Source organism: Pongo pygmaeus, chromosome 7, assembly GCF_028885625.2.
Source record: "Pongo pygmaeus isolate AG05252 chromosome 7, NHGRI_mPonPyg2-v2.0_pri, whole genome shotgun sequence".
In the NCBI taxonomy this organism is placed as follows: domain Eukaryota; kingdom Metazoa; phylum Chordata; class Mammalia; order Primates; family Hominidae; genus Pongo; species Pongo pygmaeus.
The window spans coordinates 4,970,111-4,997,935 of record NC_072380.2 but is presented as its reverse complement, the minus strand read 5'-3'; the positions used below and the strand labels follow the sequence as shown (position 1 = coordinate 4,997,935).

Here is a 27,825-nt window from a genome sequence, read left to right as displayed (position 1 = left end):
GTAGTTGCACATAGTAAATGTGAAGTATGTCTTTTTTTTGTTAATTTAAGTTTTATTTGATCAACTAACAAATCAGAGGAAGATACTTGAGTGAAGGGGGAGATCTTCCACAGTCTACAGTATTTGTATCTTTGGGTTGTATGGAAATATTACCAGCCTGTTGTCTCCTAGGATGGGAAAGCAGGAACTTGGACTGGGAGACCAGCAGTGGTAAATAAGTCCAACCAATCTGACACTGTGGCACAGCCACCATAGCAACCAGGGGCAGATATTTTTTTTTTCTTTTTTTTTTTTTTTTACTGTAGTACTGGCATGGATATGCAACCTGAGCCAAAGAAATAGATGTTTCGGCTCTACTGAAATGAATTATTCCTCAAGGAACTCAACCTTTTTACATTGCCTTCAATTGCATGGTCATTGTGCTTAGCACACTGGTTGTCCGTTCCAGAACAACCGATTGGTATAAAAATCAAATAATTGCGCTTAAGTGTTCATGCCTAAATTCGAGGAAGTAAGTAAGTCTTTTCCATAAAGACTTTAAAATGACCTCAAGGGACCTTTGATTAACCAGTATGTCTGTATTTTGGATGGACTTTAGTCCTTGATACTGAGGTTGGTAAGTAACAGAATTAAAATTCCCTTTACAGGAAAAAGAATAGAAGGACATTGTATAATCGAGCCAGTTGAAATTGACTGATTACAGGGAGCTTTATGGAAATAATGCACACCTTGTTTTTTCCCTCCAGCCGATCAACCTCTTTGGATGCAGAGTGAAACACTTCTCTTTTCTGAGCTCAGCTGCAATTTTCTTTAAACCATTTGTATCAACCAGTACTTTCTGGGAGAGGAAAATGCCATCAATGCTTTAGGGAAGTTGCAGAATCTTTATTTATCCTCAGATATCTTTGTTCTGTGAAGATGAGAGATTTCATCATCCATTAGGCACCCTGTCTCATCCACCAACTCTAAATGTGTTGTAAACATTCCACCAAGGAATAACATTTCAACAAATTAACTTCAGTTAGAGTCAGTGTCACTTTGACCTACGGTGGCAACATTTATCCCCATCTGAAATTTCTTTGGGGAATGAAAAGAAAAAGGATCATGCAAGCATATTTTTTTTGTAAAAATAACGTATATTTTATTTTACTGATACATTTTACAATTTATTGGTTGAAATCCTGAACTAGTTTTAGCTTGGTATAAGTTATAAAAGGGAAAGGAATATTTCATTGTTGTCACTCCACCCAAATATACTTGGGTACTTTGATAATTCCATCTTAATGCTCATAATTTGATACTTGATGCTCATAATTTTAATGTAATTTTGCCTCATCCTTTGTAAAGTGGAGAGTAATGCATATAATACTATGTTTTAAAAGCTATCATCATAATAGACATGAGATCAAGAAGAACATAAACATGAAGGAGCCAAATTGTTGGTGTCACTTCCCAGTTTTTTTCACTGTATTAGTCAGGATTCTCTAGAAAGAGAGAGCAAATAGGATCAATGTATATATAAAGGGGAGTTTATTAAGTAGTACTGACTCACAGGATCACAAGGTGAAGTCCCACAGTGGGCTTTCAGCAAGCTGTGGAGCAAGGAAGTCAACAGTGCAGCCTTCAGCCTGTGGCCAAAAGTCCAAAAGCCCCCGGAAAACCACTGGTTTAAGTCCAAGAGTCCAATAGATAAACAACTTAGAGTCTGATGTTCGAGGACAAGAAGCATCCAGCACAGGAGAAAGATGAAGACCGGAAGACTCAGCATGTCAGCTTTCTTCTAGCCAAGCTGACAGTTGATTAGCTGGTGCCCACCCACATTGAGGGAGGGTCTGCCCCTCCCAGTCCATTGACTCAAATGTTAATCTTTTTTGGCAACATTCTCATAGACACACCCAGGAACCATACTTTTCATCCTTCAATTCAATCAAGTTGACACTCGATATTTTAAATTATATAAAATATCGGTCAGATTCCAGGGCTTTTTATTTTTTACTTTTTAGTGTGATATATTTTGGGGAGCTTCAACCTCAATAAAATTCAAGAAAAACTAATATGATGTGGATATGATAGAGATAACTACAACTTTTTGTCTGAATTATTCAGATAATTGTAAACCATGAACCCCGATGGAATTAAAGCAACTTTGCAAGGCACTGAGCGTTTTCCTAAAGTGTTGCAGCAACCCTCTGCTTTCTGTACTGAACATGCCTGTCACCGTTATCATTATAGCTGTCAAAGCCAGGGTGGGCATGACACACAGTTTTTGAATACTCTATGTAAACTTTGTGTGCATAAGAATTACTTGTTTCAATCTTGATTCAATGCAAATTCCATGGCTTCTTTTCCAAATGATTCTCAATAAGTGGATTTTGGATGGAGGTAGAAATCTATTTATTTACTACCCATGCCCATCCCAGGTAATTCTGATACAGAGAATACATATAATCTCACTTAGGGAATGCCACATTGGGTGCTAGGTAGTAAAATATGGCTTCTAACTTTCAGATAGTAAAAATGCAATGGATATATTTGTATATGTGTAATACATGATGTATACTATATGCATTTATCTGTATATAAACATTATCTATGTATTATAGATTTTAAATATAGATAGGTAGAGTCTATCAATCTGTCATCTCTCTACCTTCCTTTCAATAAAAGTGATCAAAATCTAATAATGTTTTCACTAATCTTTCACAGACGAATTAGCTCACACTGATTTCATGAAGAATATACTATACTGTGAAATTGTGCAATTAATTCAGAAGATTTCTTCTTTATCATCAGTGCCTCTATTATCGGTATCCATCATTCAATGCTGTTTAATCTTTTTTTTAATAGTTTTACAACAAAACAGAGATTCAAACTCCTTGTCCATAATGTTTATATTATGGAGAGACTTCAAGGGATAATTATGCTCTTTCATATAAAAATACTGTTCGAGTGAATTATTTTTTTCTTTTACTGTTTAGTATACTCTGATATCATTAGTGTTACATAAGAAAGGGCTAAACGTTAGGTTAAAATTTGAATTATTTGGAGAGTGATCTCTGATGAATGAAAAACCTTTGAAATTAATTATAAATTGCAGGCAGTCATTTTCAAGATGTCTGAGGAATGTCTATGCCTCTATTTAGAGAAACTTTTTCCTCCTCTTCTTTTTTAACAGAAAGTGTCTTCATTGATCTCTAACAAATGAGTAATTTTCTTCTACCTGAATTTGATATTTCTGTAAAGGATGTGGGGGGCTCTCATCATTCCCCTTTCTATAAAATTACACCTCCTTAGTAATTAGTTACATAACTGTGGTTCCCAAAATCTTGCCTGGCGGTGCTCTGAGTAAATTTTCACTTCCTGTGAAAATGGTGGATTCCACTGAACTTAGAGTCTATCTTCACTTTTATCTCAAAGGATGGGCCTTATGAATGTTCAAAGTCCATCAACAATTTTAGTCACCACATTTCAAACTATCCCTTTTATTTGGTAGGAAAGTAGCGCACTTTGATGTATAATACAGCTGGGATAGTCGAGCATTGCCGAGTGTGATCGGCACTTCACAAAAAGAAGAGAGACCTTGGCAAACTAAGAAGGGTCACATTTTTGCAAGAAATTAACTGAGTTAATCAGACAATTTCTGTGCACTCCAAATGTCTTGCATTTCTTGATGTGTCTCTTTTCCCCTTTCTTTATAAAATAGAATTACTGAGGACAACATAAGACCAATCCATCTGTGAGGGTATTTTGTTTTTGTCTTATGGTTTCAGCTATATTCATGAGGTTGCAGTTCACTTGTTCAACATCCATGCTCCATTTTACATGGAAACAATACAGATTTTAAATATAATGCCCCATACTTAAAAAATATAAATAATATCAAGGGAAATTCAGGTGAGAACAGTCATCTTACTGTTGGTGGAATTAGTTTTATTGATTAATGTGATCTGGGTAGAACTACTGTCATTTAGGGAAGATATACACATTATTAGTCTGATATGATCCTTAACAATGATGACTGGGGATAGGAAGAGAATTGGGAAGACTTGACTCTTAAAAAGGATTATAGTCATAATTTTGCTCAACTAAAGAATTATGGCATGTGCCAAACAGAATCACTCAATTCAGTATAACTGTAATGCATGAGCCCTTCCTATTCACCTACACCACATTTTTTAAAAAAACTTTTATTTTAAGTTCCAGGGTAGATGTGCAGGATATGAAGTTTTGTTACATAGGTAAATGTGTGCCATGGGGAGTTGTTGTACCGATTATATCATTACCAAGGTAGTAAGCCTAGTATCCATTAGTTACTTTTCCTAATCCTCTCCCTCCTCCCACCCTCCACCCTCTGACAGGCTCCAGTGTGTGTTGTTCCCTTCTATGTGTCCATGTGTTCTCATTATTTAGCTCCCACTTATAAGTGAGAACACGTGGTATTTGATTTTCTGTTCCTGGATTAGTTTGATAAGGATAATGGCCTCCAGCTCCATCCATGTCCCTGCAAAGGACATGATCTTGTTCTTTTTTGTGGCTGCATAGTATTCCATGTCTACATCACATTTTTAACAAAGAAGTTGAATCTCTGAGTGCTTTCTAGGAGTTTCCGTTTTGACTTTGTCAGTGGTCTTCCGGGTGCATATGTGCCTCTGCTCTGCATGCTAGCACATATATCACATGGCTCACTAGCATCTTAGATCTCCACCCAGGGGTGTGTTTTTTTTACTATTCCAGTGAGAACAGGTCAGCCCAAGGACACTAAGTATGGGTTTCTGTTCTGGCAAGAATCTGGGGGTTTTTCCTTCTGCTGTTCATCCTCCTTGCTGCAGGATCTTCTACCCACATAGAAGTGGATGTGGTTTGTGCCCAGTCAAGTGGTTTGTTCTCTCCATCTATCTGGCAAGTTCGTTCCCCTTTACAAAAGGCTATGACTACCCTAATCTATCTCAAAAGAGTGGAGGAGGAAGGGAACAGGAATAACATCATGAACTGAAGATGAGGATGTTGAGGAGAAGCAGCTGGAGAACAGCCAAGAAAACTTTATGGTTTTCATTAGCTCAGTGAGGGCCAGTTGAAATGTCAAGCATGTAAATGATCCTATAAACACTGATGCTCAGGGTCACCCTTCTCAGACATTGATTCAGTGCTCTTTAAAGCTGAAGGTCAGATGTGAAGGGTACACTACTGTCATGGGACTAGTCACTGAAATATGCAGATTTATATGCAACTTATGTTAGGCCTTGCTCCTTTCTACCGTCATGCAGCCAAGGGGTCACACCTTTGTTTGAACATCATCTACTTATTGGAAGCTAGAACATTAGACATTTTTAAACATTTTCCCTTCAAGTCCTGTGATGGTTACTCTTGCTGTTTTGGAGTTTTTCTAATGACCTCCAGGATGTAATACCAACAGGACACTGAATGTGGAATGAAAAGCAGTTTGTGATTTACTGGCCATGTATCTTGTTTTCTTAAGTACTGTACATGCTTTTCTCTGTAGGGTTCAGAATCTCTCTCCCAAACTGACTTTCAAAGTCCTCCATAATCAGTCTTTTCAAATCTGCCCTTGTGACTTCCAATTCAGCCAGGCCAGGTACACCCTAACTATACCTTCAGTTTTCTCACCATTGAGTTTTCCATTCCACCTCATCAACCATAATTTTGAGCTTTGTTTCCATGCATCTCAAGCCCACCCATCTTTGAGTCCACTTCTAGTTCTCTCTATCATACGTTGATCACCCAATCTCTCCTTGATCTAATTTTTTTGTCGGTTACTATGTTTAAAAATTATTAGTCATCATGTAGGAAACTGTAGGTTTAGGGTCCTTTAAAAAAATGTTGTTCTTCCCCGTCTCTACCAAAAATACAAAAAAAAAAAAATAGCTGGGTGTGGTGGTGAGCACCCATAATCCCAGCTACATGGGAGGCTGAGGCAGGAGAATCACTTGAACCCTAGAGGCAGAGGTTGCAGTGAGTCGAGATTGCACCACTGCCTTCCAGCCTGGGCGATAGGAGTGAAACTCCATCTCAAAAAAAAAATGTTATTCTTGTTTGCTGATTTTTCATTCATTTGTTTACATTGTTTTGACTTCATAAATCTTCAAGTTCTGGAGAATTGAAGAGCACTCTTGCAAGTATCCAAGCATCATTCTGGTTTCTCACACATTCACTGTTTCTTTAATAAATAAACAAATGTTCTCAGTCTATGTAATATACTTGATTCCAGCCATTATTTTTAGTGAGTTCAAATTAATGTGTCATCAACATTTTGTGAAAACACTCATTGAAGAGTTGACCTAGGGAAGGTGTTGGTAAAGATTTCTTCCAGTCACTGTGCCTGCTTATTTACTCATGTACTGAGACTACAACTTGTCAAAATAATTAGCTTTGAAACCCTATATTCAAGATATTATTTTGCCATGCTTACTTGATTCAATTGTATTTCTTTTTCTTGACTGTTTTTCTTTGTATACTGAGTAAGTTATCTGAGATGTTTGCATTTTTTTATTCTGGTGACAATAATTTAATAATATTAGAGCTTGTTCAGGAGATATGCCAGCCTTCAATTGTCATTTTGATCCTCATGACTATTTTATCTCTCCACTTTTTAATTTTAAAGAATTACATTAGAGGATTATGTAACAAAGAAGAACCAATCAGTCTCTTTCTTTTACAACTGCAATTACAAAATTACCTTTCCAGAATTCTTTGCTGGCAACAGGAGACATGGAAAGGGCATGTCGTCAGGGTGTTGAAAAGATGAGGTGTCTATCGAACTGAAAGTATAAAAAGTATAGCCAAGCCGAACTTTGGGGTATGATTTATATCTCCTAGCAAATGTGTTTTTCTTTCAGTTTTTATGATGGATGGACAATAATAGGTCTTTTAAAAAGAGTCCATATAAAAATACTATAAAGTGTTATATGACAAGTTGAAGTGACTATCATTTCTTCTTACCTTTTATATTTTAAAAATAGAACCTATGAGAAAGAAAAAAGTACCTAAGTTAAAGATGTGGCGTCATTTATTGTAACTTTAAAATCAGAATAAGAGATTTGAGCCACTTTTTAATGCCTATAATGACAATACTCATTTTTTGTCTCCAAATGAGGGAGAGAGACAGAAAGCCAACAGTATTTGTAGCAAGATAATTTTATAGCATTCTCTGTTACCCAGGTTTATCCTCTCCGCAGGACCAGATGCCACCAGGAACAACTCAAGAGCTAGAAAACAGAGCTACATAGAAGGACAGATTGGGGGAGCAATCTTCCATTCGAATACTTTTTGTATTAGCTAACTACTGTGTTGTAACACTGTTATTGCAAACTTAACAGCTTCAAACAACACACATGCATTATCTTACAGTTTCTGTGGGTCAAGGGTCTGTGCATGGCTTGGCAGCTTAGCTAGGTCTCTGATTAAGGTCTCACAAAGCTGCAATCAAGTGTTGGCTGGGACTTCATTGCCACCTGAGGCTCAGCTGGGTAGAATCCACTTCTAAGATAGTTGGGCAGCTGGCAGAATTCAGTTCCTTGCAGTTGTAGGAATGAGGCATTAAGTTTTTTGCTGGCTTTTGGCCAGAGTTTACCATTAGTTCCTGGGGGCCACACACAGTTGTCACCTGGGACTTCCTAGCATGGCTCAAGCTAGGTTAGGAGTGGGTTTGGGGGAGAGAGAGGGTGAGAGGGAGACTCCACAGTTGAGTGCTACAATTTCATATGTAATCACATAATCCTGTACACATAATCACGTGTAGCCTATCACTGTCAGTTTACTGTGTTGGTTGAAAGCAAGCCATGGGTCCTGCCCACTCTCATGGAGAAAAGGATCCCTAGGGCATGGACATCAGCAGGTGGGGGTGCCGTATGGGCCCCCTAAGAGTCTGTTCACCACACTGTTCTAGAAAAATAATATAAAAAGATTATCTCACAATCAGTCAGCAAAGAGCTTAGGAACCATTAAGTATAAGTAGGTATTTTATAGGAAGAACAAACATAAATAATAAATGTAGGAAAAGATTCCCAAGTGTATAATTGATTGAAACCAGTGCATTAAACATTGTCATTTTCCCCAGTGCATTTGTGAAACTCTAATTGATGATATCAGGTTTTGGTTGTGCAGAGAGAGGACACTCCCTTATACTCTTGTTGGATAGGTAGAAAAATGAGGGGAGGGGATCATTTGGCCCTATCAGTCAAATTCTAAATTATCAGATGTTTCAATCTAGAGAGTTAACACATCCTGCTGCAATAGGGGCTTCTTCACTGTAGCCCCCTCTCTCATACTGAAAAGTTGGACAGAGCTTAAATGTTTACCATCCTAAAATGGCCAAATAGATTGTTGTATGACACACTGTACTGCCCTCATGAATGTGCTTCCATGGTAAAGTGTTCAGTTGAACATTTCAAATAATATCTATATTTTAATCCCATTTTCAGGTACAGAAAAGGCAGGCTACTTCTACACACATGGGAAATATCTGCAAAGATGCACACATCATGGTGTTCATGCTTGAATCTTGTTTGGTTTCTTCTTAACTATGTCAACCTTCTCCAAGTGAAATAATAATTGTTCAATTTTAAAAAATTGAAGAAAAGGACAAGTTGCTTGTACTAGTCCATGTTGCTGGGCAAAGTAGAGATAGACAATAAGATTTTTTTTTTTTTTTCCGAGACAGTCTCACTTTGTCACCCAGGCTGGAGTGCAGTGGTGCGATCTTCACTCACTGCAGACTTGACTTCCCGGGATCAAGTGATCTTCCCGTGTCAGCCCCCCAAGTAGCTGGGACTACAGGCCCATGCCACCACACTCAGCTCATTTTGTGTAGCTTTTTGCAGAGACAGGGTCTTGTCCTGTTGCCCATGCTGGTCTTGAACTCCTGATCTCAAGTGATCCACCCACCTCGGCCTCCCAAAGTGCTAGGATTACAGGCATGAGCCACCACACCTGGCTAGATAAGATTTTTGAATTCAAAGTGAACTTCCAGTTCATAAATTCAAGTCTCTCATTTATTTTTGTCCAGAGGAGTTCAATATCTCACCCAAAAGGCAGAGCTCAGTCTAAGGAATTCTCTTTTCATATTACAGTGTTGCTCCCAGGAGGCCCACAGGCCTCTTGAAAGCCTCCTCGCCTGACAAACTCCTTCCTTCCCACACACACCAGACCAGACCTGCCTCTCCATCTCACCCCACCTCCATTGCTCCTTGCTGGGGCTCTAAGTGCAACTAAAGCACTGATTCTCTCCTGATGTAATAGGCACACAGCCCTTGTGGCTACACTCTGGGAAGAGCAGCATGCTAGGAAAGTTCTGGGCTTAAACCTAAGTTTACCCAGACAGCTGGAGAAGCACAGTATCCAAGCTCGAAGCTCAGGAGATAGCTGAGAGCTGTCACTGGTGCCACAGAAGTCTCAGTGGGTGCATGTTACAGGGTTTTATTACTTTGTTAAATATGAAGTGACGATAATTTATTTGAGGTGAAAAACACATGGTTGTGATAAGATTGTGATAACTAGTTAATTTTTTTTTTTTTTTTTTTGAGACGGAGTCTTACTCTGTCGCCCAGGCTGGAGTGCAGAGGTGCGATCTCGGCTCACTGCAAGTTCCGCCTTCCGGGTTCACGCCATTCTCCTGCCTCAGCCTCCTGAGTAGCTGGGACTACAGGTGCCCGCCACCATGCCCGGCTAATTTTTTGTATTTTTAGTAGAGACGGGGTTTCACCATGTTAGCCAGGATGGTCTCGATCTCCTGACCTCGTGATCCGCCTGCCTCGGCCTCCCAAAGTGCTGGGATTACAGGCGTGAGCCACCACGCACGGCCAACTAGTTAATATGTTTTATATCAATATGATTTGATCTGTATGTTTGTCACTACAGAATATTTAATTCTGAAGAACTAAACACATTTTCACCACACCAACATATTTTGTGAGGACTGCTCAAATTAGCAGAATTAGACAATTGCATTTTTAGATTTCTTAATGATTTAAATACATTGAAGGACAAAATGATTTCAAAAAAGTGAAAACTAGCTCCTTCTTTAGGTAGACAGAGTATCTTATGATAGAAATAATTTCCCTGAGCTTTCACACACTCAGGGGTTCTAAAGGTACCTTTGAGAGCTTTCACACACTCAGGGGTTCTAGTGTTACCTTTGACAGCATCTGCTATACAGCTAAGTAAGCCCGAGTTCCGTCTCCTCTCCTCCTCATAGTGTGGCCTTGGAAAATATTAAACTTCTTGACAGTTGGTTTCTTTGTCTTTACAAAGGGAATGTCAACTGTGCTCAATATCATAAGGATTACAAGAAGAAACACATGTAAAAAGCATAGAACCGTGCATGGCTCTTACTAAGCTTAAATAAATGTGAGCAGTTATTTTATTACAGCAACTAAAAAAAAATTAGACTCTCAGTTCTATGAGATGTGTCCTCCAAGTTCATCATTTGAACTTGTACATGAAATTTAGCTTGAATACAATTACAGACTCAGTAGAGTCAGGTAGAAAAGACGTGTTTTAACATCGTTTAACACCAGGAAGGCCTGGAAATTTGAAGTGACTATGAAAAGAACAATGAAAGGAAATAATAGAAAATTTTGCTCTTCAAAGTAGATTTTTAAAGTCTGCTACTACTTTCTCCAGAGTTATTTTTTCTAAAGATCCTGATGTCTTTGTGCTGACTGTTCCCAATGGCTCTGTCACCCAGGCTGGAGTGCAGTGGCACAATCTCAGCTCACTGCAACCTCCGACTCCCGGGTTCAAGCGATTCTCCTGCCTCAACCTCCCGAGTAGCTGGAGTTACAGGCACCGGCCACCATGACCAGCTAATTTTTGTATTTTTAGTGGAGACGGGGTTTCACCATGTTGGCCAGGCTGGTCTGGAGCTACTGACCTCGAGTAACCCACTCCTCTTGGCCTCCCAAAGTGCTGGGAGGCCACTTTTTTTCTAACTGCTTAATTTTGTTCAAAAAAGCATCAGAGGCTACTTTTGAGTGTTTTAAATGGTGTGAATTCCCAGTGAAGCCATTTGAAAAACATAGTTAATTTATTTACTTGGCAATACAGTAAATCTGTTAGCTTTCTCAAGGTGAGGAGCGGTTAGTGAAATCAAAGATGCTGGGTTTATTAACATCTTTAAAATAAGTAGGGCCCAATTCATTGACTTAAACATACCCTTCACCCAAACTAAACATGGAGGGCTTAATAATGTTGAGACAGTCAGTGTGATCTTGCTTTTTCCTTCTGGCTTAAGATTTCAAGATTAGAGTGTCCTGACTCAAATTAGAGAGACCCTTGAGTTGAAAAAGCTGCTGTACCTCCACCTGCCTGTTCCCCCTTTGAACACCTGTAATTATATCTTAAAAGGTAGGGTCTCTATCTGTGAGATCCCAAGTTATAATATAAAAATAAATCCCAAATGATGACATTAAAATTAGATGTTTCTTCCAGGGCCACGTGACTGAGACCTTTTGAATAGGCTACCTAGAACTCACGTGGCCATGATCAAGATACACACTTCTCAAAGTCAGGTACGCTGAGTCTGGCTGTAAAAGTGAATGTGTACCTCTCTCACATCGATTGTGGCCAAGCACGCATCAACAGGGAAACCTTGTAAATACAGCACCTGTGCAGGACCCTCAGCAACGAATAGCTTGTGAGGTCTTGGGTATTGGACACCTTTGAATGTGTGAATGAATGAGTTGATTAAGTATTGATGATGGCTCTTCTTCCTCTGTGCTTAGTCAATTCCTATCAGGCCAGCCCTATATTTATTCAGTAACGGCGCTGCAGCATGCCAAATGTCTTTCACTTTCAGTGCATTCATCTCTAGCAGGTGAACCTGTCTGCAACCTAATTTGTAGCTTAGTGACTTAGTTTTCAAATGGGATCTCCTTAGGAGGCGCTCACTTAACAATTATGTCAACAAGTGAGACAGCTGGGTCTGCACGTGGGGTAAGGCAGCAGCTGTGAGTGGGTGCGTGTTCAGGAGAGTGATTTCAGTGAGATCCACCCAAAGGCTGGCTGGAGCCAGTCACTGTGCTCCCTCTCAAAGGGAGCTCTGTGAATTTAAGTTTTCATGCCGATGTGAAGAAAGCCCAGAAGAGAGGAGACCTTCTTTCCTAATGTGCATGAGTCTGTGGACATGCACCCATCCCTCACACACAACAGTCTCCTCCAGCCTGAAATCCTTTCAACCTGTGCCATGGGGAGAGCTGCTCGGTGGGCCTGGGGTAAGTGGTGTTGCGTTTTCAATCAAGGTTAGAAGGGCATATAACCCTTCTTGCCTTATTTCAGGGAGTAGAAAGTTAAGTTCCACTCTTACCTTTGCAGAAAGAGTTTTGCTCTCACTTGGCTTTTATTGAAGGGGATATGTATTCAACTAAATATAAATTAATATAGACAGAAAATAGTTAACAAGGAAAAGTTCAAAACAAATGATCAATACTATAGGAACATTTTAAGGCCAGCAATTGATATAAATGTGCTCCATCTTGAGAGAAATGCCAATATAACTGTTGATACTAAAAGCTGTATAAAAATGAGCATTTTGCCAACACGTAATATGGTCAGCTTGAGTACACACGGGAGACATCTGACAAATTGCACTATTAGGAGAGAAAGACAACAGCATCTGCCCTCCTTCCACTGCTTCAGAACACACTTGATGCTCTGGAGGATTTTCTTTATGTTTATAGCTGACCAGCAATGCCCCTCTATATTTCTTTAAGCACAGTTGCCCTAAAGTGGCACTTACTTAAATGAATATTTAATAAAAACATCAGCGAGAGGAAGTGATGTGTCATATACCTACCATATCACATTTACTATGAAAGTGAAGCTCATTTCCAGCAAGGACATGCTGGTCATGGCGTGGGGTGTATTAAAACAAATAAAAATGCTGGAGTAAAATACCTTCTCATCCTATTTGGGGTAGACGAGGGTCATAGCAAATGAGTTAAGCACGCGATGTCCTTGTCTTTAAGCTGTTTATAAATTGTTGCATTATTTTGGACATACTAAAAACAAATCAGTCCCAATAATTTTGTAAGTATTGAATGTTAGGCATGCCACAGAGGTAAGGATAAAAAACAACATAATATTATAGGAGCATCGTGAATTCAGTTTTTGTATTTTTTGTCAAAATTGTATTTAAGAACAAACTTTCTTTACATTTCATTAAAATGCCTTCATTAATTTAATGTAGTATGTAAATAGATAAGATAATGATGTTAAGATGTATTAAAAGAAACTGCGAGAAGGAACAGCTGCAACTTCTGAGGTAGCTACTCCATATATTTGTAAATAAATTATTACTTGTTACACAGGTGTATTGCTTAACTCAGAGGTTTGGGGTATGAATAATTCTGTCACCCAGGTAGTGAGTTAGGGTCCAATAGACGGTTTTTCAGCCCTTGTCTCTCTGCTGCCTCTAGTATTCTCCAGTATCTTTTCTTCCCTTATGTCCATATTTATCCAATGTTTATCCCAGTAATACATGAGAACATGTGTCAACCAATTATTGACACTTATGCTTAAGAAATTATTACCTGCAAGTAAACAAAAGCTCCAGTCCAAATGAGAAAGGCTTGAATGTCTGTTGTACACCTATTTCTTTTTCAAGCAGATTTTCTCATAGTAAATAAAATTATGTTTTATCACATATGGCCAATGTGAGCAACATAGGAAATACTATTTAATCCTCTCTAATTGGCTTATCTTAGAGTGCTGAGTTCTGTAAGTAGTATCTGCTGGTTTTTTTTCTATTATTGCAAAAAAAAAAAAAAATGCATACACCATTCATGACTCTTCCACAGCTGGTCCTAGTGGTTATTATGGAAACAGTTGGTCATGTCTTCATTGACACAGCACATCAGATGAAACCCTGAAGAGCTCACAATGGTAATAGCCCTTTGCCTACTTCTTGAATTACCATTACCTCACTTGAGAGTAACATCTGTTCTGTTCAGATGCAGTACTTGTAGCTGGAGCCTACAGGATGGGGTTTCTAGTCCAAATTCAACTGTATTCCAGTTTTGGGACCTTCCTGGGCTTCACTTCCTTCATCTGAAAAAGAAGTGATTTGGTCTTTCGCTTTCAGCCCTGACATAATTTGACTTCTGTTTTTAGTGGCTATCAGATTAATGAATACATACTTATAAGGTTAAAGCAAAGCAGCCCACATTCAATAAGGCCGCTTCCAGCCAGGAAGTAAAAGGAATACTTGCTGTGTGTGCAATTATTCTTTTTCTTTTCTTATTGCTAATGCATTTAACTCAATAATCTACAGTCTCTCTTCAAATGATATACAGCAGATATCTTTAATTAGCATAAGTTGAAATTAATTATCCTTTGAGACTTTTTTCTGATATTTTCATAACCTTAAAAAGAAAAGTCCACCCTGGTGAATTAAAAACAGTAGGAGCTTGGTTCCCTCTTAATTTGCTGGAACCACTAGGTCACATTGATTATCTTTTTTATGTGGACCTAGCCCTTCTTGGTAGATAAATGTTTATCGCAGATTTTGGGGAGAAGCCTCTTTCCCCAGTCTGCTGGATGTGAATGCCTTCTAGTAGAGCTGTAGAAAAAAACATCCATTTTCTCACAGACTAACATATATAAAATTTGGACTTGAATCTACTGTCGAATAATTCTTTGTCTCTCTCTGTAAACCCCAGTATATCAACATTAACCATCATAGTTTTTTTGTGTGAAAGTTGATACAGTTGCAACATAGTTATAATACTTAATAGCATACATCATCATTGGGAGACAGCTCAATACTGTATTTTATCATCCCATATTTTCCTGACAAAGATTTGAGGCTCAAAAAATCACCTTCTAGTCAGATGTTGTGGATTGCAGAGCAAAGACCAAAGGCGGTATCCTTCAACATCTGCCTTACTCTTAGGTCTCTGAATCTAATCATTATTTCTACATGCCTTCCAACTGCATATTCCTGCTACCATATACAGAATTTTAAAAATATATATGTTGATGTTTGTTATACAATAAAATGTTGACTCCAATCTTTTTCCAAAGATTGTATGCATGAACTAACTCTCACGTTATTATGTTAAAAATAATTTTCCTGTAATGATCATTCTCCATCAACATGTAGTGATTTATATACAGCCTGTGTCTCCTAAAATTCTGTCAAAAAAATTAAATATATCTCAACTCCAAATATAAATATTGTAGATAATCAAGGGAACCTTTTAATATTGCAGCTAAGTGCTAACCGACATGTGAAACATTGTGAGACTGTGGTCTTCAAAAATAAAATCTTGTGCCTGTAATCCCAGCACTTTGGGAGGCCGAGACAGGTGGATCACTTGAGGTCAGGAGTTCAATATCAGCCTGGCCAACATGGTGAAATCTCGTCTCTACTAAAAATACAAAAAAAAAAAAAAAAAAAAAAATTAGCTGGGCCTGGTGGCATGTGCCTGTAATCCCAGCTACTCGGGAGGCTGAAGCACGAGAATCACTTGAGCCCGGGAGGCAGAGATTGCAGTGAGCCAAGATCGCACCACTGTACTCCAGTCTGGGCAACAGGGTGAGACTCTGTCTCAAAATAAATAAATAAATAAAATAATTTCCAGAGAGGCTAATCTAAAACTTCCTTGCTTTGGATGGCTCGTTATTAAGTGACTTAGCTTTTTAAAAATTACTTTTCCTTTTTATTCCAAGAAACAAACAGACTTTGGAGAAAAATGTTTTCAGCCAGGTGTGATTGTGTTGGATTTGTTATGTTAATATGAAAGGAATAATGGGTTTTCCTATACCCATACTCAGTTCAGGAAAAGCTAAGTTATTACATAAAATTCTAAGTTTCCCTTTTACATCTTTGGGTGAATAAAAAATAAATACACATCAGCAAGTCTATTATCACAACATAAGCCTTGAAGAGCTCTGCTCATGGTCAGGATAATGAATTGGTATTATTCTTTGATAGAGTATACTTAAAGGCATTTGGAAGATTTGTAGAGATACGAAATTAGAGAACACTTTAAGTCAGTTTTATGTTTGATTGCAGAGATTTTTTTTGAGTCTTTACTACATTAAGCTGAAGTAAACTCTGTAGGATTCCATAGAATTCAACAAAGTTTCTATGGTATTATTTTTTATTTCGTCAAATGAAAATGTATAATGTAAGAGCTAGAAAATGTTCTAAAACCCACACTGGGGAAAGTAATGCTTCAGGACAAGCAAATAGTATTTATAAGTAAATTTCACATATATCACTGAAATGATTTCAAATGTTTATTCAATGAACTGTATTGACTTCGCCTGTAAGTCAAGGCCTTTGGAGTTATCATGTACCTAAAGCAAATGAGATAAAGTCCCTGCCCTCAAGCATTTTAAATTCCAAGAAAATACTTTCTCTCAATAATATGATGAGAGTAACCAAAAAGGCACTAAAAAGTAATAAAGTGTTCTGCAAGATATTGGATAATTCAAGAAAATAATGCAAATTTCTTGGTATGTTTTATATTTAATACCTATACAGTAGCATGAGTTTCCTTCGATTGCCCAAGCACTCTTATAATTGAGGTTCTATGCATTATTTTACCTTCTTTACTACATCTTTTAAAATATACAAAATATAAAACAATGGGATCAAATCACACAGAAAGTCCAAGTGATTTTTAATTTTTAAAATGACAGCTATGCTGGAGAGTTAACTTAGAGTATTTTCAAAAGGACTCTCCACAAGGTACGTCTCAGTAACTTTGTTCATTTAGCAGGTAATTACGCAGTTTCGCTTCATTCCAGATACTGGGCAACATTCAGGAAATAGAGCAGTTAACAGGACAACACCTAGCTCCTAACTTCATGATGCCTGTCATTTAGGTAGCTGGAAAATGTGTTTGTAATCTTCAAATCTCAGAAACAATATTTCTTACCTAAAGCAAAACTTTTAAATTCAGGATTGTTGAAAGAAAGTCAACGATTTGTCTTTGAATATTGCTTAGTGTCAGTATTAGTTCATTTTCATACTGCTATAAAGAACTGCCTGAGATGAGATAATTTAGAAAGGAAAGATATTTAATTGACTCACAGTTCCCCATGGCTGGGAGGCTTCAGGAAACTTACAATCATGGCAGGTGAAGGGGAAGTCAGGCACCTTCTTCACAAGGCGGCAGGAAGGAGAATGAACACAGGAAGAACTACCAAACACTTATAAAACCACTAAATCTCATGAGAGTTCACTTGCTATCATGAGAACAGCATGGTGGGAACTGCCCCCATGATTCAATTACCTGTACCCGGTGTCTCCCTGGACACTTGGGGATTACCGGGAGTAGGGGCTTACAATTCAAGATGAGATTTTGGGTGGGGACAGGGCCAAACCATATCAGTGTCCTATTCCAGGGTTTTGTGACTCTTTTAGGACAGAAAAATTTCTGTCTGTGTGTACTAAGCCTAAAGTCTCTGTTTCTATAACTTCTACATGTGTGGTCTCATGTCTACCTACAGGAGCAGCACATAATGATATTACTCTTTTGTCAGATAGGCTTGAACATACTTGAAAACAGATATGGTATCTCTTACCTCTTCACCTTGGCTTTTTCCCTCAACTTCTTTAAGACTTTCTTCAATTGTTGGCTGCTGCTTTGAAGATAAATGTTGATCACTAACACCTGTTTATTACCCTTCAAATGCATGATGTTTGCTCCCAGTGAATTTATTTTATAGAAAATGCCCTAAGTCATCACATACTACTATTTCTGAGCTAAAATAGGATTACAGTCCATTTCTTCCTGAATTAAAACTAATGAGACAAATCAACTTATGTTTAAATTCTGTGTTTCTACTTATAATAATGAAAATTATATTAATTTTAGAGGAATTAGTACATAAAAAATTGGTAATATTTATATAAAGAATGTAATCATAGAAGCAAATTATATATATATATTTCAAAATAGTTCTCAGTCATATGTGTGCAAGGAAGTAAGAATAATACTATAAATTTTTATGCATGCATTTACAATTAGAAATCATAGTCTTTGAATGTGTGATAAACATAGTCTACTGCTGAATACCTTTCTGGCTTAAAACTCTAGAAATTATGTCAGATAAAAATAAATTCTTCATCCTTTCCTTAGTTTTATAATAATTATGGCAAATACCACCTGTCTTCCAGCTTTCCTTTCAGAAGGTTAGAATTATGGAAACTTGAATTATTATAGTATTAGAGAAAAGAGTTTCTTCTAAACGTTTCTTTATAAGTATTTTCTATTTTACCATAGAGTTGTTGAGATTATTTTTTAGTATCAGAGTTAACTCATGATTTAAGCATGAATGTGTAGAAAATACATGTTGAGAGCGTTTATAAGAGGCTTATGTAAAAATAATTTTTAGCTACTTTATCAACTTATAGGTACTGGATATCATTAAAACTTGTTTTTTAAAAATAAGATTTTTTTTTGTCATTTTTATGTCAGCATGTGCTTGGTTTTTGAGTTCAAAAACTATGGATTATGAGAGTTGGAAGGGACCTGAGGGTTCAGATTGTTTTAAGTCTTAATTTGGTATATGATAAAAATAAGATCCAAAAAAAAATCACAGACATAGTTAACACCAAAGTTAGTTAAGACTAAGTCACTTCTTACCCTGGAATAACTAGATTTTTCTCTACAAAGGACCATAAATAACACTCTTATTATTCTTCTGTAAACACACTGGTATCATATGTTAACAAGGAATTGTAGAGTAAGTAAATCCAACCTTTATTACATAAAAAGCACTTCGTTACTTTCCTTTGTTAATAAAATATTGAAAAAATTTTCAAAATCTACCATACTTTGATTTTGGTGACTAGAGCTGGGGTATTACCTGGGTTTGAGATTCGGTAGTTGGAAAATTAAGACTATCCTTTGGTTTTATCCAAAAAAGAACCACAGCAGTCACACTTGCTCTTTCAGAATCCACGTCCTGAGTTAAGATAGCATTTGTCAGGCTATTTATTTATAACTTTTTATTTAAGTGTTTTTATGACGTATTTAAGTCACAGAAGCTTCCTATCATTGTAAAGGGTAGAGATATTTCTGGTAAATAAAAATGAAGATCATTAGTATTGTTTGTACTACATGTTGCCCAAAGTTACCATAATATATCATATAGTTTAAGAAGAAACCTCTTTTCCATGAGAATAGGATTATAATGGAGCTCATAAATGACTGATTTCATTTTGGTCACATAGACATCTTTCATGAATTATGTTTGTAAAGTTGATGAAGATAAAAATAATGATAACATTAGCATAAAAGCTGATACCATTTTTGAATCTTTTTATTCTGGGTGCTTTAATACGCATCTCCTTGCCACCTTTACTTATTCCCATTTTACAGACAAATGATCTATCACTTACAGGCAGATCCAAGAGACTCACAACTTACTCAGCTCCCAAAGTGAATGAATGGCAGAATAAAAAGATTCGAGTCTGAAGTCAAGTTCTCTCTCTACACTGTGTGCCTCCAATAATAAAGTAGGACATGCCTTCTAAATGTTTATAGAATTTTTACATACAATTATTTATATATTATTTTTATGTGAAACTGAATACTTTTGTCATTTCTGTATGCTATTATTGGACATTCAATTGCATTTCAATTTTTAGGTACTGCAGAAATAATGTATGGACCAGGGAAGGCATAGTACGTATGTAAAATACACAAATGTTTCATGTTTGCATCCAATTTTAACCATAATATACTTCAAACTCAAACTCTAAACTATCTTTATTTTGATACACTCATAGTGACACTATATCCTGCTTAAGTAAAGAGAGATAAAATTCACTACTACCTGAGAAAAAAATTTAAATTAGGTAGTGTTAAAGTTCCACACAGCAGCCTCATTGTCTTCTCAGAAAATCAAAACAGTGGAGCATAGTGCAATAGTGTGGAAGAGAAAGCAAGCCACAGGAGTCTTCCCTACAAGTCCCCAAAATATTGACACACCTTGAAATCAATGAGCTCAAAATAAACATCATGTTCAAAAGCACAGCCCTATGTGTACTTTAATAAATCCTGGCTTTTTAAGATAAAAATAGAACTGAGTTCTTGTGAGATAAGGGTAATATTATTTCCTAGAGATTGGCTTTTCTCCTACTTGGGTGGAGGAATGGATGGAGAGAGAATATGACTAGAAATAGATTTTCTGAGAACTGGCTCCTATATATGATGCATGCTAACTTGGCCCACTGGATCTTGGTAAGAGCACCCCCATCTCGTTTTATCTGGGGTACAATGCCTTCCTCATTATATAAGGAAATGCCAATATTCTGATATTTAGTAATGTATCATGTAAAATATTTTGCCCTAGCAAATTGAGAATGCCTAAGTAATTCTTATAGAATATTAACTTACTAAGCATTAGGTTTGTTATACAAGTCACTAGCATAGCAGTGACCAGGAGACCAACACACGCACACACACACACAATCCCGTGACAAATGGTATAATAAGGTATAATAAGGTCCATATCCATTCATCTTGCAAATTATCAAAGCAACCAGCAGATCGGTGAGCTGTCAACACTTTACCTACAAGGTGGCATTCAGGATGAATTCTGGAGAATGAATAGTGGCTTTTCAGAAGCGACAGTATCTTGGTTTCATAAAACCCTATGTGCAAAAGCACAGGGGTTTGAACGTTCGTGGAGTGATGGAGAGAATGACAAAATGTTTGGGCTGAGCATTGCAGTAGGTGGCGGCAACCCCAGAGACAGACTCAGGCTTTGTGTGTAGCACTAAGTGGTGTGCAGTGGATCCTAATCTTCTGGATGGGAAATGGGAGAAGAGACGCACCTGCCAGACTTTCCTTTTTTTATTTTTATTATTTTTGGTAAGGAAGAGACATGATAAGGTCTGTTAACTAAACAAGCAAACATATCTGCTGCCACTGGTAGAGGTGAGTATTTGAAAGCAGAGATAGCTAAGTCTTTTGAACTGCACTAGTTGTTGATAGAATATTTGAAATCAGCACTGAGAGAGGGGAGAGAAACTGGTCTGATTATGGAGAGTCTCCTTTGGTTCAGGCCGGGAATAAAAATAAAAAATATAAAAAATATTAATTGGTTTATAGGAGTGCAGGTGGAAATTAGTTTTTGAATTTTGCATTTTCCTATATCATAATCTATGCAATAGAGGTCTTTGCAGTTAAATCACTCTATTTCAATAGTGGTTACCAGGGGCTTGGGTGTTATTTTTTAACAGTTACAAATTTTCTGTTGGGGGTAAGGAAAAAGCTTTGGATGTGGATAGTGGTGATGGTGACACAATCTTGTGAATGTACTTAATGTCACTGAATTGTACACTTACAAATGGCTAAATTGGCAGACTTTGTATGCTAGCTCTCCATAATATATATTGAATTTTTAAAAATGAATCAAAACCCTGATTCTAAAATATCAAAAATCTAATTATCTGGAAAAAAATAATTCTATTTCAGAAGTATGGCATTTGTATTTTTCCTGCTTAATAAAAATCACTTCTCTTTCATATTTGAATGGAAATCCATCATGAAACAAATTATATTTCTCAGCTAACCTAAGAACTCTAATTTGGCTGGCTTGGTTTATTTGTCAGATTCAGTTATATAAAATGATGCCAATTTGAATCTCTGACCACGTTATATCTCCCTATCGTCTTTATTTAAGAAAAAAAATACATCATTTTCAATTATTTTAGAAAGTTTCAAATGTTCTGCTTTCACCCGCACTATAGTACTACAGGCGTCAGCACATCCTTTGAGTTGAAAGTTGTCATCTCAATTGTTACAACTTCCTTTTATACTTTGGGTCAGTCGACCCTGTGAATTCTAACAGTTCTCTAGCTATGTAAGTCACATGACACAAGAAGTTCATTATTGATGAACTAGTGCTATGTGAACGACACACACACAGACTTATTAACATTTGAGGAAGAAGTGTACACAAGATTCATGCTCATTAGAACCAGAGAATAAAATCATTTAAGAACTGAACATAGAACTGAAGTACAGGTACTGTTATAACTCTGTTAAAATTAAAAATATTTAATAAGAATTTCCAAATTTGCATGGGGGAAAATATTGGCTTAAGATTTAGAGATAGGGATGGAATAGTAATTTCATGAGAGCGTGTATGTGGAACACCTAATATATTCCCTGGTAATAGACTTAACATCTCTTACCTTAGTAGTGCTTACTAATGTAGTTATTTATCAGTATGTATTATAGGCAAAATGGCTTTATCATGGCAGTGATTATTGTTTTTTTCTTCAGAAGACTTGAATATCTTAGAACTAATTGTTCAGAGAAGGAAAACTTAAAATGCCTGAAATGGCTACAGACAACAGAATAGTTGATAAAAACTCAACCTAAGTATTATCCAACTTCGATTTTTTACTTACTGCTGTGCTCTTCTTTGCAAACAAATGAGAAGTAACAGCTCATAGTGTTTAAAATTATTTTCCGAATACAAGGAGTCTCTTCCTTTGAATGAACCCTGATTTTTTTTTAAGACAAATTTATCTGCTCAGACATTTCAAATCAGTGACTAATTGAACTACCCTTCACCCACTGGAGAACACTGTGATGTCTGGTCAATTTCCTGCCATGCAATAACATCAGAAATACAAAATGACATAAAGTAAAATGGCAATTTGTAAAAAGCAAATGTTCTCTAAGGAATTTGCAACATTGGATTGCCAATGCTTCAGTCACTTTAGTTGATATTTTTAACTGTGCTTGTGAATAAGGGAAAGATGATCTTACATAATTAACTTCAGTAATTTGAAGGGCATGTTGACAGCATGCCATAAATTCTTTGGATTTCTACAGTTCAAGTATATCTGAGTTATTTTAAATCAAGACACGTGTTAAATCCAATTTTATAGTCCTTTTCAGTTTTTTTACCAAATACAAATTATTAGAAGGATAATTTGTGTGACTTTAATTATACATTTTAACTTGTATTTCATCACCATCCTTCTATGTTTGTACAGGGTGAACCTACCTAAGATGCTACCTCTCAATCACAAATATATTTAGCATGTCAGTGTGACACTTTCTCATCAGTCACTCTCAGATGGACACTGAGAGTTGGATTTCAGATGTCTGCAGCCCCTTAAGGGCCTGGCGATGTGTCCCATTGAGATCTGGAAGTGACAGTTGATATTAGCCTAACAAGGAAATGTGTTCCAAATACTGGGAGATAGTTTGGAACTCTTTTTTTTGTTGCTGTTTTTTGTTCGAGATGGAGTTTCACTCTTGTTGCCCAGGCTGGAGTGCAATGGTGTGATCTTGGCTCACTGCAACCTTCGCCTCCTGGGTTCAAGTGATCCTCCTGCCTCAGCCTCCCAAGTAGCTAGGATTACAGGCATGCACCACCATACCCAGCTAAACCTTTTTTTCTGTATTTTTAGTAGATACAGGTTTCCACCATGTTGGTCAGGCTGGTCTGGAACTCCTGACCTCAGGTGATCCACCCGCCTCAGCCTCCCAAAGTGCGGGGATTACGGGCGTGACCACCACACCTGGCCTGGAACTCTTTCAATTCTAATATTGGTAAAAGTCATTGTTCAGCTAAACATATTTGCGTATCATGAAGTGTCCATCAGTCTGATTTGCATTCTGGATATGAGGATTAAGGTGTAAACTTGAGTTATGCTCACACGTGTTGAGAGATCATTCTCAAATTACATACACATCCTGCTTCAAGTGATCTTTCTCCACTTATGTAAATATATATCTTCTTTATTTTAACATGTTTATCCTCCAGTCAATGTGAAGATGCATTTATTTTGTTCCAGATGTCTCAGGAAGCTCATAAAATTAGATTGAATTCTAGGCAATTTTTCCTTCCTAAATAATCATTAGTATTTCACTCTAAACATTAAAATGTGCATTCAATTTTATTATCTTATTTGAACATCCAGCCAACCTTATGGGAGAGTAAGAGCATGTACTTTCATTCTACTTATACAGCTACAGGAAGTGAAATTCAGTAAACTTAAGGGACAAACCCAGTTCTTTCATTTATAAAGAAGAAAACAGAAAACTGGTTCTGAAAGGTGTTAACCAGTTTGGGCAGGACCACATGCCCCAGTGTGAAGTGAAGCAGAGACTCAGTCATCCTTCTGATTCTTCTGACTCCACATGTCCTGCATTATCACTGAGACAAGTCGTCTATCTATACAACTAAGAAAATAAATCAGGTGGGTGGTCAACCAAAATATTCAGATAGGTGGACCATGTGTACACCTGCTTTAAATAAACAGGTTTGACTTTGATTGAAGTAATACATGTAAAGCATTTGCAACTATGCCTGATACACAATAAGTACTCATTAAGTATTAGCTAATAGTTATCAATGGCAACATTTTTAAAATTTGAATTGTTTTAAAATCCTTATGTCAGAGGCCCTTCATGTGTATTTTCTTTCTTAGATACATAACTCATGATATCTGTATGCTATCTACAAATATTTGCTTGTATCTTAAGAACAGGTGTGCATATTCACATTATATAAGCTATTTGCCTACAATAGAGATTTTGAGAGGCTTTGAAATATGTTTGATTCCTTCTTTAAAGTAAAGCAACATGCATATTGGGAGGACAGTTTTTGAAGTGAAGAAATGACCCAAAGCAAAAAGAATCAATAGATAGCAAGTACATATGCAAAGAAAGGTTAATTCACCAGGGGCTGATGTGCTGAAAATCTTGCTCCGCAAACTCCGCTCCAGAACAATCAAACACAGTTGGAGCAATCACATCAGACAAGACTGGTATTCAAGTTCGTCGTGTGTGCACAACAGGTGGACGACGATGATAAAAAGAACAATTTCATTCACAAAATGAGTTTTTGTCAGGTTCAATGACAAAGACGTTTTCATTTTTTTTCAATTTGGCTTAGTGACCATTACTGAGTTTCTGGAACCTGGAGAATGGAGGATCTCTGAGAAGATTTTAAAGAGTGTGAGAAAAATGTATTTCTGGAAGATCCACATACTTCAGGGTCATTAATTAACTCCAGTTCTTCTTGTCCTTCTTAGTTCTGTGCTCCTGCTAGTCATCCCTTTTTTTTTTTTTTTTTTTTTTTTAAGACAGGGTCTTGCTCTGTTGTGGTGGGATCACGTTTCACTGCAGCCTCCACCTCCTGGGATCAGGTGATTCTCCCACCTCAGCTTCCCAGGTAACTGGGACTACAGGTGCATTCCACTAGACCCGGCTAATTTGTTTTTCTTGTACTTTTTGTAGAAATGGGATTTTGCCATGTTGCCCTGCTGGTCTTGAATTTTGGGACTCAAGCGATTTGCACCCCTTGGCCTCCCAAACTGCTGGAATTACAGGTGTGAGCCACCACACCTGGCTGCCTGCTACTCATTCATTCATTTTGCTCGAAAATGTATTAATATATTTCCCTTTTCTCGTATCTCCGCCTTGGTCCTGAAGTCTTTGGAAAGAATGTAAAGATAAAAATGAAGACAGTGTCACTTGAGAAAGTAAAACAATAAAATAAACCCAGAAAGCCAGACATGTCTTGCCAGATTCACCCAGCTATCAAGATAAGAAATTGTAGATGTTCCTTATATGTGCCATATGCTTAACTTTTAGGATTTGACAATCTGTAAGTTATAGAGTATTCGGTGTGAAATCAGCTTATTTTTTTAATTCTAGTAAGGTAGGTGTATAAAATATTTGATAGGAATTGGAAAGTGGAGGTATTTCTATGAGCTTAGGTTAGGCTAGTGTAATTGGGTGACAACTCCCACAGTTAGTGAAAATTTCAATAATTCTATTGCTTACCATTTTGACATTGCCATGAACGTCATGTTATTTTGTTACGTGACCAAGAAAACTTTAGTTGAGTGTTAAAATTGTATGGTCAAAGAAGAGCTTTTAGACACCTGTGTCTACACAAAGGAATTTCAATGCAAATTCATACTACACATATTACCTTCCACCTGAGATCTTCTAAGTTACAGGAAATAAATGATAGCAATGAAAATAAATGTATAAACACACAAAGACCAATAGGAAAGATACAAAAGCAGGTAAGGGAGGTAAATCTATTTCTAAGAGGTAGAAAGTGAATGAGGGGGCCAGGCGTGGTGGCTCACCCCTGTAATCCCAGCACTTTGGGAGGTCGAGGTGGGTGGATTGCTTGAGGTCAGGAGTTCGAGACCAACCTGGTCAACATGGTGAAACCTCATCTCTACTAAAAATACAAAAATTAGCCGGGCAGGGTGGCGTGCGACTGTAATCCCAGCTACTCAGGAGACTGAGGCACATGATTGCTTGAACCCCAGAGGCGGAGGTTGCAGTGAGTCAAGACTGCACCACTGCACTCCAGCCTGCGTGACAGAGCGAGACTCCATCTCAAATAAAATAAAATAAATAAAAAAGTAAATAAAGTGAATGAAGGGATTGCAGCTGATTTAGCAAAGCTTACAGAGGGCAATTGACTGCCTGTAGGAGGGCCACCCATGGGAAATAAGCCTATATTCTTGCGGAGGCCTGGATAGGCATAATACCTGAGCTCCTGGGTGCTGTTCCATGCAGGAATAAGGTGGGAGGCTATAAACAGGGCAGTTGGTTGAAAAATACATATATAACATCACTAGATTCTTCGATCCTCTTCCCAGCGCCAACCCATGTTCTCCTCCCATCTGTCATCCTGCTTTACTACCAGAAAAGTTGAGACATTTATTTTTTAGAGGAATTAAGTGGCAGTACCTCTGCATTTAGGACACCATGCACAAAAGAAGTCTAAAAATGGAGATTAAGTGAAATTATTTTTACTAAGGAGTGTAATTTTTAGTCCCCTCTCTCTGCCATATCCCGAGAACATCGGGAGCTAGACTGGCTTCTCCTGCTGTTCTTGCCCATCCATCAATCTTGCACATCCTTTCCACCCACATGGAGCAAGAGATTGGAGTATTCTTCATTGAATAAATTGAAGTGATGGCAGAGAAATTAGAAATACTGGCATCTGGGGTGCTTTATCAAATACCCATCTGATTATGCCAAAATCCTATAGTAAACTAATCAGAAAATGTCCTCCATCCTTCATAAGATAAAAACAGAATTTAGGCTGGGCACGATGGCACATGCCTAGAATCTCAGAGCTTTAGATGGCCTAGGTGGGAAGATCCTTTGAGGCCAGTAGTTCAAGGCCAGCTTTGGCAACATAGGAAGGCCCTGTCTCTACACAAAATTATAAAATTAAACAGTCATGATGGCTTGCAACTGTAGTCCTAGCTAATTGGGAGGCAAAGATGGGAGGCTTTTTTGAGACCAGGAGTTCCAAGCTGCCATAAGCTATGATTGTGACACTGCACTCCAGTTTGGGTGACAGAGTGAGTCTCTGTCTCTAACAAATATTTTTTTTTTTTTAAAATAAAAGCAGAAATTTACATTTACATTATTGTTTTGTGTTTCACTGGATAGTTGTAAAAGCCTCCAATACAAAAAAACAACAACAAAAAATACATACATGCATAACAAAAACTTAAAGAAAATACATATAATGGAGTAAATAGAAAAAAACCTTCCCAAAGTTATTACTAATCTCAGAGAGATAACAGAATTTTTGTATCCATGCAACAGGACTTTAACATTCCAAGACAAAAAATATCTGCAGACAATAACAAGTGTTATAACTGAATAAAATAATGGATTGGAAAACAAAAGTTAAGGAATTTTTTCACATGTTAGAAAATGATGAAAATTTAAAATGAAATCAAGAGGTGGACAACAGGAAATAACAAGAAAGTAGATTAGCAGTATTTGTCAAATAATACAAAAAGATTCTCAGAAATGGACAGAAATTGCTAGA

At 37.2% G+C, this 27,825-nt stretch overlaps 1 protein-coding gene across 1 annotated transcript in view; it reads left to right on the top strand.

Moving 5' to 3' along the window:
* Positions 1-27,825, top strand: part of CSMD1 (CUB and Sushi multiple domains 1) — a 2,090,911-nt gene that overhangs the window by 5,370 nt on the left and 2,057,716 nt on the right. The window lies entirely within an intron of this gene.